Source organism: Schistocerca americana, chromosome 3, assembly GCF_021461395.2.
Source record: "Schistocerca americana isolate TAMUIC-IGC-003095 chromosome 3, iqSchAmer2.1, whole genome shotgun sequence".
In the NCBI taxonomy this organism is placed as follows: domain Eukaryota; kingdom Metazoa; phylum Arthropoda; class Insecta; order Orthoptera; family Acrididae; genus Schistocerca; species Schistocerca americana.
In genome coordinates, this window is record NC_060121.1 from 581,148,764 (window position 1) to 581,165,912 (window position 17,149).

The window sequence follows — 17,149 nt, forward strand, 5'->3', positions numbered from 1 at the left end:
TCGATGTTTCTACACTTCAGCGGGTCATGCAGAATTTCGCTATTCGTCTGCGCCACATCATCGCCAATGATCTTAGGCATGCCTAACATTTCATAACGTAAATCCGAATACCTGTAGTCATGTTCACATGAATAAAGTGTACGCACTCCGTAGTCTGTAACTAATTTACTTTTTTCGTATAGTTCAATAATGTCATCCAGTATGTATCACGTAATAAGTCAGAAAATTTTAATAAAATCAGTGTTTGATATAAAAAAGGGTGTTTCAAATGGTACGGCTGGGGTCGCGAAAGAGACTTTATAAAAATCCGGCCTATATAGCATTTTTTGTTATCCGGCTTGACCTTCCGCCACATTAGACCATATAGTCAGGAGTCTACTATGTTCTCTATTCGGGGCTACGAAACTCAAAGCGCCAGACGAGATCGTCACTCCAGGGGCTTGAGGATATTTGGCATAGGGTAACCGAACCGTGCGGCAAAACCAGTACACAGGTACTGGCAGGAACTCTCCCAGCGCGAGTGGGAGTATAGGGGCGATAACAAAGCCGCATTCTCCACAGAAGCAGCAAGCACTTTTGAGCCGTCAAAGGGATAAGAATGCAGATCTTTGCACCAGAACGCCAATCTCAATTGAATTCAGACCACCGCATGGGGCGGTTCACAGTTCAGGTTCCGCCACACTGCAACACCGACCGGCAAGTATATCTTCATTATCGAACTGCTTAATATTTCGGACGTATATGTGTCCTATAAGCTTTGTGACTTCAGTCATTGTCCGTCCCAGCATTATTCCAGCACTGGTAATTAAAACACATTTTTACTGTCAAATGGCTTTTCCAGTACATGACACAGTTATTTCGTATCAGTACGTATTATCGTTCCTTTTGACTAAGAGCTCTCATTGTGCATAGCTCAGTTAATTACTAATACTGGATAAACAAAACTTGTTCTGCTCCTCACCATTCTCATCAAGTACATTATACGTGACCAATCCTAAATCAGAAAAATGTTGTTGCTCATTAACTAGAAACCTATATTCTGTCTTTATCTCAATTTATAAATATTTACACATTTTTAACTTTCTTTGCACGTGCTACGGGAACACAAGACTAAATAGGTGGAAATATTTCGTATTTTTATGCATAACGGTACCCAAGAAATTATTAAATTTGGCAGCCGAAGAGTTTCGGCATAAGAAGTCACTCTCAATCTGCCAATATCCTTGTCAAAGAGGGAGAAGGAGCGGAAAGAGATTTGGGGCCCGTACGAAACTACGCACAAAGACGAACAATCAGCAATGATTAGCAACATTAGGATGCAGAAAGCAACGGTAATATGACTGCATTAAAGACACATTATGTGCAACCACAGAACACTGAAAAAAGTGTTGATCTCCCCACTGGCAAAACATTCCAGAGCAATCCCCCTTTCAGATCTCCGGGACGAGACTGCCAAAGGGAAAGTGACACTGAGCAGAAGATTGAATAAGCCACGAGAGGATAGTATCCTACGAGTCGGGGGAGTGTCAGAAGTTTGAACGTGGTAGGAATGTTAGAAAATCTGATAAGGGATATACAAAGGCTCATTCTAGATGTAGTTGGAGAGAGTTACGTGAAATGTAAAGAAGACAAGGATATCTGGTCAGATGAGCATAGGGTATTATCAACGGCAGCAGAAAATGATATAACAGGATGAGGATTCGCTATGAACTGGATTGTCGGAAAGAGAATGTGTTACTGTGCACAGTTCGGTGATAGAGTTGTTTTCATCATGATCGACAACAAACCTACACTGACGACGATAGTTGAGGTACACATGCCATCGTCGCAATCTGAAGCTGAAGAGATTGGGAAACTACATGAGGATATAGAACGGGTAATTCAGTACGTAAAAAGATATCAAAATTTAATCGTCATGAGAGACTGGAATGTAGGTGTAGAGTAAGAAGTTGAACAAATTCTGACAGGAGAATATGGGCTAGCAACCAGAAATGAGATAGCTGAAAGTTTTATTGAGTTCTGCAATAAATTTCAGCTAGTAATAGCAAATACTCTAGTCAAGAAACACAGGAGGAGGAGGTATACTCGGTGGAGCCCGGGAAATACAGAAAGATTTAAGTCATCAGATAAAGATTCCGAAATCAGATACTCCATCTTAAGGCGCAGATATAGATTCAGATCACAATTTAGTAATCATGAAGAGTAGAATAAAATTTAACAGATTAGTCAGGAAGAATCAGTGGTCAAACAGGTGGGATACGGAAATACGAAGAACTGAAGAGATCTCCTTGATGTACTCAAGTACTAAGGAATAAAGAGACACACTTGAATCTCTCTCGGTCTACAGATACTGCGATAAGGAAGAGCTCAGTAGGTAGCTTAGTTGAAAAGGAATGGAAAATTCAAAAAGGCCAAACAACAAAAGTTGGAAAAGAAAACATAGGAACAAAGAAGGTAACTGCAAAGAAACCATGGATAACAGAAGAAATACTTCAGTTGATCGATGTAAGAAGGAAGTACAAAAATATTCAAGGAAACTCAGGAATACAGAAATACAAGTCGCCAAGGGATATAATAAACAGGAAGACCATGGGAGCTAAGGCGAAGAGGCTTCACGAAAAACGCGAACACATCGAAAAAGATGCGATTGTCCGAAGGACTGTCTCACCATATAGAAAAGTGAACATAGATGAAATTAAAAGTGAAGTTGGTAAAATTAAGAGGACAATACGAATTTCAATGTTAAAAGCAGTAGAGACAGCGGATAAGTGGAATGAGTACATTGAAGGCCAATGTGAGGAGGAAGAATTGTCTAATGTGATAGGGAATGAAACAGGAGTCGACAGAGAAGAGCTTGGGGATCCAACAGTAGAATCATAATTTAAAAGAGCTATGGATTCCTTAAGACCAAATACGGTGGAAGGGTCTGATAATATTCCATCCGAATATCTAAAACCACTTGGGAAAGTGGCAACAAAACGACTATGTTGTGTGTGAAATGCTTAAGTCTCGCGATGCACCATTTGACTTTCGGAGAAATATCATCCACACAATTCCAAAGACAGCTAGAGCTGACCAGTACGATAATTATCACAGCATCAGCCTAACAGCTCGTCCATCGAAGTTGCTGACAAAACTAATACACAGAAGGAAGGAAAAGCAAATTGAGGAAGTGTTACATGACGATCAGTTTGGCCTTAGGAAAGGTAAATGCAACAAACGGGCAGTTCTGACGTTTCAGTTGATAATGGATGCAAGACTAAAGTAAAATGAAGACATGTTTATAGGATTTGTCAAACTAGAAAAAGCGTTCGGCGATGCCAAATCGCGCAAGATATGTGAAATTCTGTGGGAAACAGGGGTAAGTGACAGGGAGAGACGGGTAATATACAACCTGTACAAGAGCCAAGAGGGATTAATTAGAGTAGTATACCAAGAATGAAGCGTTCAGATTGAAAAGGGTGTAAAACAGGGACGTAGTCTTCCACCACTAATGTTCCATCTCTACGTCGAAGATACAGTGATGGAAATAAAAGAAATGTTCAAGAGTGGAATTAAAATTCGACGCTCAAAGATACCGACATTAAGGTTCGCCGATGACCTTGCTAGCCTGAGTGAAAAGTAAGGGGAATTATAAGATCTGCTCAGCGGAGTGAACAGTCCTATGAGTAGAAATATGGAGTGAGAATAAATCGAAGAAAAACGAAAGTAATGAGAAGTAGCAATAATAAGAACTTCGACAAAGTTAACATCACGATTGATGGTCACGAAGTACATGAAGTCAAAGAATTGTGCTATCTAAGCAGCAAAATAATGCATTGTAGATGGAGAAAGGAGGGCATCAAAAGCATACTAACAATTGCAATAAGGGCATTTCTGGGCAAGGGAAGTCTACTAAGGTCAAACATAGGCCTTAATATGTGCAAGGTATTTCTGAGAATGAGCGTTAGGAACACTGCTTTTTGTTGTAGTGATACACAGACTGTGGGAAAACCGGAACTAACGAGAATCGACGGATTTGAGATGTGTCACTACAGACGAATGTTGTAAATTAGGTGGACTGATAAGGTAAGCTGTAAGAAGGTTTTCTGGACAATCGTCAAGGTAAAGAGTATATGGAAAACACTGACCAAACGAAGGGACAGGACTGTGGAACGCATTTAAGACGACAAGGAATAACTTCCATGGTATCAGAGGGAGCTGTAGAAGGTACGAACGGTAGAGGAAGGATGAAACCGGAGTAAATCTAGCAAACAATTGGAGGTATAGGTTGCAAGTGGTACTCAGATATGAAGAGACTGGCAGGGTACAGGAATTCATTGATGGCCTGCATCAAAACCGTCAGATAACTGATACTCAAATAAAAATGAAAGTACCACTTCATATAATGACATAATACCACACATTCATTTACTAAGGAGTAACTCAATGGGTTCCAGTTCACAAAACAACATGTAACAATCACCAATATGTGCAGATACAAACTTCATCCGAAGGATACAAAAACCAAAACATAACAAGTAACCTTCATCACAAAATTTACCAAGTGAAATTCATTTACTTGAAACCTTTATACTAAATTCTACAATACCTCCTATTTAGTTGTTCACTCATAGAAAGTAAGTAGATAATATTAACTAAAATTACGATAGTAGGGAACTGTCACTTCTTGTTTGAAAACCGCATTTATCTTCTTTTTCCCAATAACATAGGAGAAGATCAATTAATAACTGTTCAGGAGTAATACTGTTTACTTACTACCAAAAAAATATGTATACATGTTTACAGATTTATAGATGTGACAAATATAAGTATCCTGTGCTTCAGTAATTTTGCAATTCTTTCTACATTTTGGGTAAGTATTACTAGGAGTGTGCTTCAACATATAAGTTTCCAGAATTTCAGCTAGTTCACTATCTTTAACCCATCAACAAAAATACTGTCATTTGCTAACTAACAATAATCGATCAAATTCTTAGTAACTATTATTTACATGATTAAATGGTAGCAAGCTAGATCACTTAGCGTAAATTTTGCCCCATCATGTCATTACAGAGCCATGATATTCCAGTATTACAAAGTCATGCCAGTTTTTTGCTACCTTCTTACAGCCTCCTGCTCCTGATTAGACAGCAGCTTATCTTCAGTGGTCCTTGTGACTAAGCTCCTTCTCGCATGTTGATCACATCACTTCCCCAACTAAAACATATATACATATACATACATGCCTAAATAGCTAATTTATTGTAGCATATGATAAATAGTAAGGCATAATATTAATCATTACTCTTTACACATATTTCTATAGCTTGCATTACATTGCATGAGGCGATTTGCATAAGGTAAACCTCCAAATGATTTACCAGAGTTATATCTCTTCCATTAGCAATAGTTCATTACCGTTGCACTTAGATAGAAGAAAAAATAGTCTCTATCGTATCATACAAGAATATGCTTTCATATTATAGCTATGAATGAACTGTACTTAAACTGTGACACTCAAGGTTTCAGGCCAAATAACACATATATGTCCCAGTATCTAGCACAGCTACCATTTCGCTTTCATAAGTGTTTGTCACAACATTACTTATGTATAGAGTTTTCTGTGAATAGTAATGTTACCCTTTAGTTCATGTGAATGAATTACCTACTTCGACATGAGAGTAGTTATTTCTTTTATCACATATACATTTGACCAAAATGTCTTGAGCTCCTATTACTTATCCATCATTTAAATTCCTTGCCTGCTGGAAGGTCGATTCATTCCTCCCTTAAGAGATTTTATAATCCCGAAACAACAGCATTTGACTACCTATTAGGGTAATGCAGGTTGACTCTGATTCCCTTTAATAAACTTAACCTAATATTACAGGTGTCAAATATATTTCAACATTCAATATAACAAGTGAATTCATATTGAAGCACAGCAACTGGTTACTGCCGTATCCAAGCTTCCTATTAATAATAATAACAGGAATAATTACACTGAAAAACATGACAATAAAATTTCAGATATAGATAGACAATGTTTCTTATTCCATGAGAGTAGAGCAAAAGCTGTTTGCTTTTATTGCATTGTAGCTGAATTATGGTATGAAAGTACTCATAAGTACATGACTGTCTAAGTAACGAACGTGGTATGACACAATGAGTCATGGTTTCTCTGCCCTGGAGGGATATTTCTCCACACGTAACTACTTGGAGGCACTAGAGAGCATATTTCTATGTGTCTCTGTTGGAATATAGTCCTTGGCATTTCTTGCTAGACAAATAAGCTAATACGTGATTGCCCTCCCAGGGAATTATTACTGTTTGGAAGGGTCCCGTGTATATCAGGTGCCATTTCCTTATTAATATCTAAGGTTTATGATGAGTCTTAATACTTTTTCACAAATGGAGTAGTCTGCTTTCTCCTTAATTTGGTATCATAGTATGCTTTCCTCAAATTGCCACATCATTTAATGGAAATTAACACTTGTATCATCTTCTGTTCCCAGGAAGTTACTGTTTGAGATAAACATAAAAGCGGATGTGCATATTCGTTTGTTTCACTCTTCTTACATATTAGATTAGCTGGGGTTCATTGTAAAAAATATAAGGGAAAATTATTTACTATTTTCTGAAAACAGTGAATGATTCTACCCATCTTATTTGTTTACTTGCTGAATATGTCATCATACATCTGTTAAACTTCCTAAAATGTGCTTTGCTATGTGATGATTCCTGAGGATTAAGTTTCGTGATTGTATCTGTTGAATTTGTAGATACTCCAACAATTCTTTCCTGCTTTACAAGCAAAATTTGATGCAATATTCGACAATATTACTGTTACGTTTCCCACTTTGAAAATATATTTATTCATTATGTGCATAATTATTGGGCTAGTAGCAGTGGATTTCACTGCATGTAATTTAACGTATTTAGGAAAGTTATCACACTGTCCTAGTTTGTATTTGACAGTCCCATGAGCAGAGGGACAGGGTCATGTTAAATCAATACAGACAATACTTAGTGGCTCTGTGGGTATATCTGGGCGTTTATTTGTTTTACAAGACTGATCTGAGATTTTAACATTTTCGCAAATTAAATGAGTCTTCTGCATTTGATATGTTCATAGTAACATACTAGTGAAATAACAGTCTAGATTAAGGTTCATACAGTCTTTCTTCATCTTTTGGTGTCCTCACGTGCAGTGTGTATGCCAAATCAGAATATCTTGGGATCCAGCAACATACAGGCACCTCACATTGTACACCAGTGAGAACATTTCTTCTATAAAACAACAAGTCTTCATGACTTTTTTAGTGTAGGTTTGTTTTAGCATTATTTCCTTCCATGAGAAACGTCACCCTTTTTCTTCGTGAATCACTGTCTTGTAATTCTTTCATGTTTGCTCACATATCCAAAAATACTGCCTTTCGTTAATGTCCTTCATATTCATAATGATAAATTCATGGGTTAGTTCGACTAAGTCCTATAATTCTGCAAACCTTACTGAAATCATGATAAAGCTTTGGCTGTAACAATGTGTTTTCCTATTATGAGTATAACTTCAAATCGTGCAACTGCTAGAACATAGTCTACAGTGGGAGTTAAGTATACAGCAGTTTGCAGGGCAACAAAATGTTTAATTCTCGCTGATGACACATCCTTGCCAAAGACAAATAGTTAAACGCTTTTGAAATGCTGATATTACAGCCAAGGTGTCAAGTTCTGTAGCCAAATTCCTATGTTCCCGTTCCTATAAAGTTTTACTGGCGGAAGTCATTCTCCTAATCTTAAGTTGGCTTCCTGATCAGAAAGTTGGCGTAAGCATGCCCACAGTCTCGAAAAAGTGGAGTTACAGGCAAAGCTAAAATATTTTGTGATACCCAGATGATGTATTATCCTGAAATGTACTATAACAGATTTTATGGCTTCCCAACGCTTCTATCATTTTTCCGTCCAAAACCACTGCGCACTATTTTTATTAAACTAAATAATGTAATGGTGTAAAACAGTTATAGTGAATACGTGTGTAGATATGCTGGGAGCAACACCTATGTGGAGCTCAGCTGCCTGGTGCAGAGCTTTCAGTACGATGTCAGGTTGGCGATTGCGCGCTGATGGGGATTAAAACGCCCAGTCACCAAGTGGAGAAAATCTCCAACCCAGCCAGCATGAACCTGGGCTCCTCGGATGACATTCTGCCACATTGACCACTTAGCTAAGAAGTCAGACTGTTTAATGCCTAAACAACAAGCATAATCTCATGAAAGCTTTTAACGGTCTCTTTGTTTGAAGAACTAGTAAGTTTTCTGATGCACATATGATATGAGGAACTGGGATTATCCGTTCTGAACAAAAGATACGCAATAAGATTTTACTTTGATCCCTAACAAGACGCGCCGTGACACATGGGGATATTAACTTCTGCCGTGTTTGGCACAATAATTTTAAATGTTGTTGCCTCGTGAGGGGGTGAATATGATAATGTCATTAATATAAAGCCTAATTTACTCTCATAAATCCACTCCTAGCACAGTGCCAAATGCTGTGATGAAGACTCCTGGACGCCCTTTTAGACAAAAAGTAACATGCAATATTGATAAAATCATCCGACAAATGTATAGGCTGTATCTACCTGAATGAAGCTCTGGTTTGATACTAGACAGATTCCATGAAATTTTTACAATTGCTCTTCGAGGTTTTCTGGATATACTCACGCAGGTATAGTAAGTTGAATGATTGCTGTGGCATCTAACACTAGGATTACTTTCCTACACAGCTAGCTACTCCTAGAAGTGGACTACAATATGGAGACAATAAATGTTCAATGAATCAGCAATGTATCGTATATATGTAATGGACGCAGGAAGGCGTGCCGATCTCCCGTCTCATGGCGCCGCAGGTCGCACCGGCCAGCCGACGTCGTGGGTTGACTCCTGTTGCTCTGGTGTCGGCCGCGAAGCCACTACCCCTCGATATACGACGCGGCCGACTGGACTGTCGTGGTGACCTCACGTGCGCCGACGCTCAACACGGACAAGTCATCTTGTGTCTCAGTGCGCTACCGACCAACCTATCGATCCAACCGCCAATGACCATTGCTCAACAAACTCCAGCAGACTGGCATCCTAACCCATACTAGCACTCCTAACGACAGATAGACACTGACTGCCCCACACTGACCCGGCTAACCGACCAGACTCGCCGCCTAGCGAGCTCATAGCGCCCCTTAAATGCACGTGAGCCGGCTACCTTTCCACTTGCCCACCAGAGGGAGACACCAAAGCTGCGATTGCCACAGCGGCGCCACCGCCACAAACAGAGGGCGACTGCTTGACACTACGCGCTGTGGCTCGCTCTTCAAAACAGCAAATTTTACCACGGCTCAATGTCATCCTCCACACATAAGAGGTTGACAGATCAGTTCTTAGTCCATCACAGAAACGGGCAAGGGACAAACCATTAAGATCTCTAGTGAAACACATGGTTCCTAACGTGTATAAAAAAATAAGTTGTTGTCTCCAGAGTAGTCAATGACCAATACTGTTTGAAAACAACTACATCAACTGGTTTGTTTGTTCCTCAGTGCATTGTGTAATAACTACAAAGTCGCACTCACACACTCTTTTGAGTCTCTCAAGAAAGGAAAATCACAGCAGAAGCTTTCAGATAGTTTTGATGACTTTCACAAAAATGTAATAAGAAGGTAAGTACATAAATTTATTTTTTCTAATGAACTGCCAGCAATTGGCAACGTGTTTTGTATTGTGAATGAAGATCCAGGCAATTTTCAGAAAACTATATTTTATAAGTTGTTAAAATAAGTCAATTTTTAGTACGTGTTCGGCGTAGATGTGATAGGATGCTCATCTGCAGGAATAACACGGTTTTATGGAGATGGTGTCATCTGCCAACGATGAAATTGTTCAGAGGTCCGGATGGATTTTCCACCGGAAGCAAGGGCCCACCGAGTAGACGAACACGCTTCATCATTATAGAAACTCGGTGCAAAGAAGGTATCGTAGAAGGCTGCTTGTGGACTTCTGAACCTAAAAAGAGTGGAGATTATCATGAGGAGATATGCGCCAAGATGTTCGAGAAGTGTTTCAGGAAGTTCTTTCACAGCTTCAGTTATTATTTCTGATAACGTGTCACGCCAATCTTGTACAAAAGACGAAGTTCATAATGCGAATTTCAGTGAGCACAATGTATCAAAACGGCTCATTCGCCTGCTTATCAAGGTAGCAACGTGCTTTCCTCCCACACACCGGGTCCGGGTTCGATTCCCGGCCCGGCTGCAGATTTTCTCCACTCGTGGACTGGGTGCAGTGTTGTCTTCGTTACACTCATCACCGGTGCGGAACTCGCCCAATGTGGCGTCGACTGAAATAAGACTAGCACTTGGCTGTCGAAATTCACCAGACGGAGCCTCCCGGCCAACCATGCCATACGCTCATTTCCATTTTTTATCAGAACGGATAAAATCTAAAAATATCGCATTTTAAGTCACTATGTTCACGAGAGAAGTACTAGACGTCGTTAAAAAAAACATGGAGTAGGGCACAACGAAGACACAGTAGACGATAGGTCTAAGAATGCAGAGAAAGAACTTAGAAGAAACAGTAAGAGCAGTGACTGTAGAAGAGTGGATCAAGTGTGTCCTCCGTGTGGTGGAAAAATTTTAAAGTCAAATGTGAAAATAGATTGCATTATGGAATGTAGAGATGGTTAAAGAAAGCATTTTGCTTTAAATCTGAATGAAAATGGATGTAATTCAACAGATTGACCTTAGTTTAGTAGTCCTTTAAAATTTTGTAACTGGCAGCGGCACTAAGATTGCTTGTGTTTGAGTGTAATATGCCGCCTGTCGGTTTTTGACACTTCATTTCATTACATTGTAGGCTACGTTTATAATACACGATTTCTCACCAACGGCGCACTCTTCACAGTGACTTTAGACCGGTGGCCAGGTTGAAGTGTCCAGAAAGGATTTCCGGCACCCCTCCGTATCATGTAAATACCGAATGCTCTCACTGAAATAGTACTGGTAAGTCACGTGAAACTGTTTCTATTTCGCCCAAGGTCTTACTGTGTAGACTATACCTTCCTTTCATGTTTGGTAGACAGATCCTTTACCTGTGTTAAAACCTGCGGAAATGATAATTTGAAAGTGTTTTATTCTAATTGTAGAGTGCCAAAGTTCTCAGTCAACTCTTTTGGTGATAGATGGATACCCTTAATACCTTTTATCATTCCTGAAACTTCTGTTGTTATGATTTACATGTCAGTCCCTAACATTTCGGTTATGACTGGTAACGTCGCTATTTAATTGGCCAGTTTAATTTTTGACCTGTTCACTGATATGTTCGACCTGAATTGTCAAGCTGTGCTGTAGTTTCATAATATTAAAATCATTAACCCTACTCTCTTGGTTTTGATTCATAGTAGTAACATCATTAGCCATAATATCTGGTAACATTTTCAAATAGGATAGAGTGTTGTAACAATAGATTCAGCAACAGCTCCTTTTGCATCAGCTGACAATACGTCATTTGCTGTAGCGAAATAGTCATCTATATTTCCACTGTCAGTTCGCACTCAGACACCTGCATTAAAGGATCCTAACCATGTTAGGGTAGAAAAGCATTTTCTCGAAGGTATTACTTATCATGTTGATACAAGTACGTAAACAAGTCACAAATGGGAATAGCATACAGCTCAATGTTACTGACGAAAATATTTCTTTGAAACCAATTTGACGTCACTAATATAAACTAAGCCCACATAAATGTGAACATCCTCAGTCTTGTGGCTGTTAATCAATTTAATGTAATTGCAAATTTTGTAAACCGCAAAATATCTACTATGGGGAAACGATTAACATAAATGCATTCTACTGACACTGAAAGCGATAAATTTTCTGTATTTAAGGAATCTATTATGATATACTGATTTCTTATCCTAGCCACGTTAGTGTAGAAGAGCCATTTGAAGAAAGAATTACTGATCGTGTTGCTACAAATACGTAAGCAAGTCACAGATGGTAGTCGCGTACAATACAGTACTACTGACTTACTATGAATGAGTGAATCAATGCCTTACTTTGTTTCGTTGTAGGCGAGAATATAAATTTTAACAGCTGCCTTGTTCTGTTATATTTTCTAGTTTCATTTAGTTATTATTTGATTATATTCATATTTTTCGTCTGACACTACATCTATTTTAAGTTGACACTGGCGAAAGTTTCTGTTACTCATAAGAAAAATATTAATGTACCACTAAAATAAGATACAAAAGAAAACTGTGTGTCTACTTGTTGCAAGTTGACATCACTGAACATTCAGAGAATCTGTCTTCCTCTCTTGCGGTCCTTTGAAGAAGAATGACAGCACATAACGTTACTGTTTCCAACACTGACGACTGAACAAAATCACGAATGAAGAAATCCTCCCATTGACACTCACTGATGCCATATTGATTTCTCAACAATGAACATGCATACAGGCCTCTGGCGTCATAAATGTGAGGTAGGACACACCCAATGTTAATGTCCAATTATATGTATCCCAATAATTTTGATCATATAGTGTATGTAGTGCTAGGCACCTTTGAGTGTAAGACAGAAAACGTGCTTTCACGATGCCAGTAACTGATTATATGTCTTTGCCCTCTGAATGACACTGTCGCTTTTTAAAAGACTTTTGAAGAACATTTAAGCCACCTGATTACTATGCTGACGTGTGTTCAGGGCGCAGGCTTTCGTCTGGATCTGATAAAGCTTCTCTTCATCGCCCAAGAACTAGGAAGGGTTGTTGCACGTACTTATGGCAATGGCCTGTCTCTACTCATTGGCACATTCATAATAGGAGAATTTCTCTCAGAATTTGCTAGTACTATGAGCTATACATACAAGAACTTTTGCACCAGGTCCCATGCCTTGCAATATCTTGCTCAGTGAGGCACTAAATTTGTGCAACAAATCTCTTTCCAAGAGTGACGAGAAGTAATTTCACACTAACGCTAGTGGATGTAAGACAGATGCAGTTCTAGGTCAGAATGAGAAGGTTCTGAAATGGTGATAGCTTATGCTCCCAGAGTTTTCTCCAAGCCTGAGATGAACTTCACTCTAATCGAGAAAAAGTGCCTTTTAGTTGTTTAGTCCATCACCAGGTTCTGGCCGTATTTATTGGGCAAATAATTAACCATTTTGTCGGACAACCATTCCCCATTTTGGCTGGTTATCTTCAAGGATCAGTTGGGTCGACTGGCGAGAAAGCACTGAAGCTTCATGAATGTGACCTCACAGTACCATACGAAAGTGGATGCAAACAGATTGACACCATATGCCTCCGTGAAATCCCAGACATCGCTTCATTCAGTGACATTTATGGTGAACGTGTACAGTGAATAGGAGGAATCCCGTAAAACATCAAATCTCTGACATCGCTGCGGCCGGGAAAGATCCTGCAAGAACAGGGCCAACAATGGCCGAAGAGAATCGTTTGACGTGACAGAAGCGCAACGCTCCCACAAATTGCTGCAGTTCTCACTCTGGGGCATCAATAAGTGGCAACGTGCGAACCATTCAAAGAAACATCGTAGATATAAGTTTTCGCAGCCGAAGTGCCACTCGTGTACCCTTGATGACTGCACGACACGAAGCTTAACGCCTCGCCTGGGTCCTTCAGCACCGACGTTGGACTGTTGTTCACTGGAAACATGTTGCCGGTTAAACGAGTATCGTTTCGCATTGTATCGATTGGATGAACGTGTACGTCTCTGGAGACAATCTCATGAATCCATGGACCCTGATGTCAGCAGGCAACTTTTCAAGCTGGTGGAGGCTTTGTAATGGTGTGGAAGGTGTGCAGCTGGAGTGATATGGGGCCCCTGGTACGTCTTCATACGACACTGAACGGTGTCACGTACGTAAGCATCCTGTATCGTCACCTACATCCATTCAGGTCCACTGTGCATTCAAACGGACTTTGGAAATTCGAGCAGGGCAATGCGACACCCTACATGTCCAGAATTGCTACAGAGTTGCTGCAATTGTCTGAATTTTAACACTTCCGCTGGTCACCAAACTCCACAGACATGAATATTATTGAGTATACCTGTGATGCCTTGCTGTTCGGAAGAGATCTCCTGCCCCTCAAACTCTTAAGGATTTACGAACAGCCATGCAGGATTGATGGTGTCTATTCCCTCGAGCACTACTTCAGACATTAGTCGAGTCCATACCACGTCGTGTTGCGGCACTTCTGCGTGCTCGCGGGGGCACTGCATGATATTAGACAAATGTACCAGTTATTTCGGCTCTTTAGTGTACACTCAAGACTTTCTAATATCTGGTCCTCGGGGTATCATGCTCTAGAGAGGAGCAGACGCTGGTATCGATGGCCGGGTCTCTACGGACACGTTTCACTTAATGTAAGTCGTCTTAGGAAATGCCGAAAATGGGACAGTTATATATGTTGTATCTTATACAAATTCTGGCTGCAGCAGCACCATTTTGCCGGACTCGAATAGACTATCGGATTGTACAGTCAGCACTAAGCAAGACAGATTCTAACACACGAAGTCGCACAGATATTGTAAGTCAAAGAGAAGGAGCGGCGGGGGCAAGTAATATGGGGCGCTCCACTGACTTAACGCTGCGCCGTGAAACAGTTAATAAAAGTTACAGCAATTTGAAGTTGATATGCAGTCTTTGAACTGCAGAGTATTTCGTGTCACTGAGTGTTGCTGTGGATGTCGTATTATTGTTATATGAGAGGACAGACTCTTACTGTAGGAGTTCTTTGAAAGCGGAGGACTGCGCATTTATATTTTTGTATTAAAAAAGAAGCAAAGCTGAGACGTGATCTTAGAACAGTTATTGGGGACAAACACTCTGAAATATCAGATAATGAATTTTCAGGACTCTACAGCAACCAGAAATTAATCATTTTTGTGTGTATTGAACACCCAGTGGTAGTGTGGATACTTTTCGAACGAATTGAAAGAAAAATCATGGCGGATTGAAACTATGTGCCAGACCAAGATTCCGATGTGAGACCTTTACCTATAGTGAGCAAGGGCGCTACAGACTGAGCTACCCAAGCACGTCTCACTATCCGTCCTCACAGCTTTACTTCCACCAGTACCTCATCTCCTACCTTCAAAACTCCAGCAGAGCTCACCAGGGTAAATCGCAAGACTAACGCTAATGTAAGAAAGGATACTGCGGAGACGTGGTTTAGCCACAGCATATCGGCGCACACTCCGCTGCAGAGTGAAAATCTCATTCTGGAAGCTGAATGGAGTTTAATATGAATTCTCAAATGCGAAATTGAACAAACTATGGCATGGGCATACATGTCAAAAAAGAAACTGCATGTTCATAAATATCCTTGACGGTATGGTATGTCCCTGTTGGTTGGCTGGCTCTGAGCACTATGCGACTTAACTGCTGAGGTCATCAGTCGCCTAGAACTTAGAACTAATTAAACCTAACTGACCTAAGGACGTCACACACATCCATGCCCGAGGCAGGATTCGAACCTGCGACCGTAGCGGTCGCTTGGCTCCAGACTGTAGCGCCCAGAACCGCACGCCCACTCCGGCCGGCCCCTGTTGGTTAATAGTGTAACGAAAGTACTGCAACAGCAGCGTTGCTCAAAGACTATGTGGCCACAAATGTGAACAGGGATAAGGGCGGTGTAATTGTAAAAGATATTGGGCGCTTATCCTGTTTCTATCTAACCATGCAGCAAAATCAGATATGAAAACAAAGCCCTATCTTCATGTCTACGAAAGGTAACCAGAAGCCCAAAGCAAAACTTTCTCAGTAGTGCAGAAGAAAGTGAAAAGAATTCTCTTTTCTGGTGACAGCAATAACTTAAGCACTGAGAACACAAGAGAACTCCTCGCGGAGAATGGAAAGGAAACTCTAAGTAAAGTTTCCGATTGGTCTCATGCAAAGGAAGATGATTACTGTAAGGAAATTTGTACTGATCATCACTTAATGCAGTGTGAACGCACTGAGATATCTGCAAACAGAACGTCTTGGGCAGGTCTTTAGCGTCCTATGATGAGTGTCAACAGCCAGTGCTTTTACATACATAATACTCATATGAAGGCTCAATTTTAACCAAAAACCGTAATCAAGTTTGTTGTAAAGATCTGCAGAAGACTCTGGGGATATCAACCATGCTAATATATTCCCCAATCAAGTATGGATACCAAAAATAACTTTGATTCTTACTGTAAAAGAATTCTGTACGTGACCATCACACAAGACGTAGGCTGAACTTCCATTTACCAACAACACATAGACAAAAACAGCATTTTCTGCCAAGGAATGAAGCTATATAACAAAAGGCATTGGTGATCGACGATATTACTAAAATGAACTGACTTGTAAAAGTATTTGAAAAGTATCTGTTGAGCGATAACACATAGTGGGGTTTTGACAGGAAAATGTAACACAACTAAATTATAATAATAATAATTTTTATAATAATAGTATTGATAATAATAAATCTATCATTCTATGTAACACTTTTCTAATATGTTGTCAAATTTGTTTTTCTTTTCCATCATTTTAGGAAAACCTTACTCCCATAGATTTGTAGTGTATATTTCTAACATCTAAACCTGAATTCAACGTGTCAATCAATTTTTCAGACGCCTAAAGTTGCAGTATTCAAAATGGAAACCAAACACAACGGTATGTTCATGACGTTACTGACAGTGCGCGTAGCATCATAATATGATGTGATAAGTGTATCGTGTGTCTAGTGTGATGAGGGACTAACTGTGAGAAATGGGTAAAAAGTGTAGCGTTATCTTTTTATTTCATTGTTTTCAGAACAGTATTTTGCACTAGGAATAAACTAAATAAGGAAGCGATGTTCAGAAATCACCGGGGATATGCTGGGAGGGACTAACTGTGACAAATGGGTAAATAGTGTAGCGCTATCTTTCTATTTCATTGTTTTCAGAACAGTATTTTGCACTAGGAATAAACTAAATGAGGAAGCGGTGTTCAGAAATCACCGGGGATGTACTGGGAGGGATTGAGGCTCCAGTTTCCGTCTGGCCATGTTCAGTTTTGGTTTTTCATCACTTGCTTAAATTAATTGACGCAAATGTTGAGATGTTTCCTACTATAATA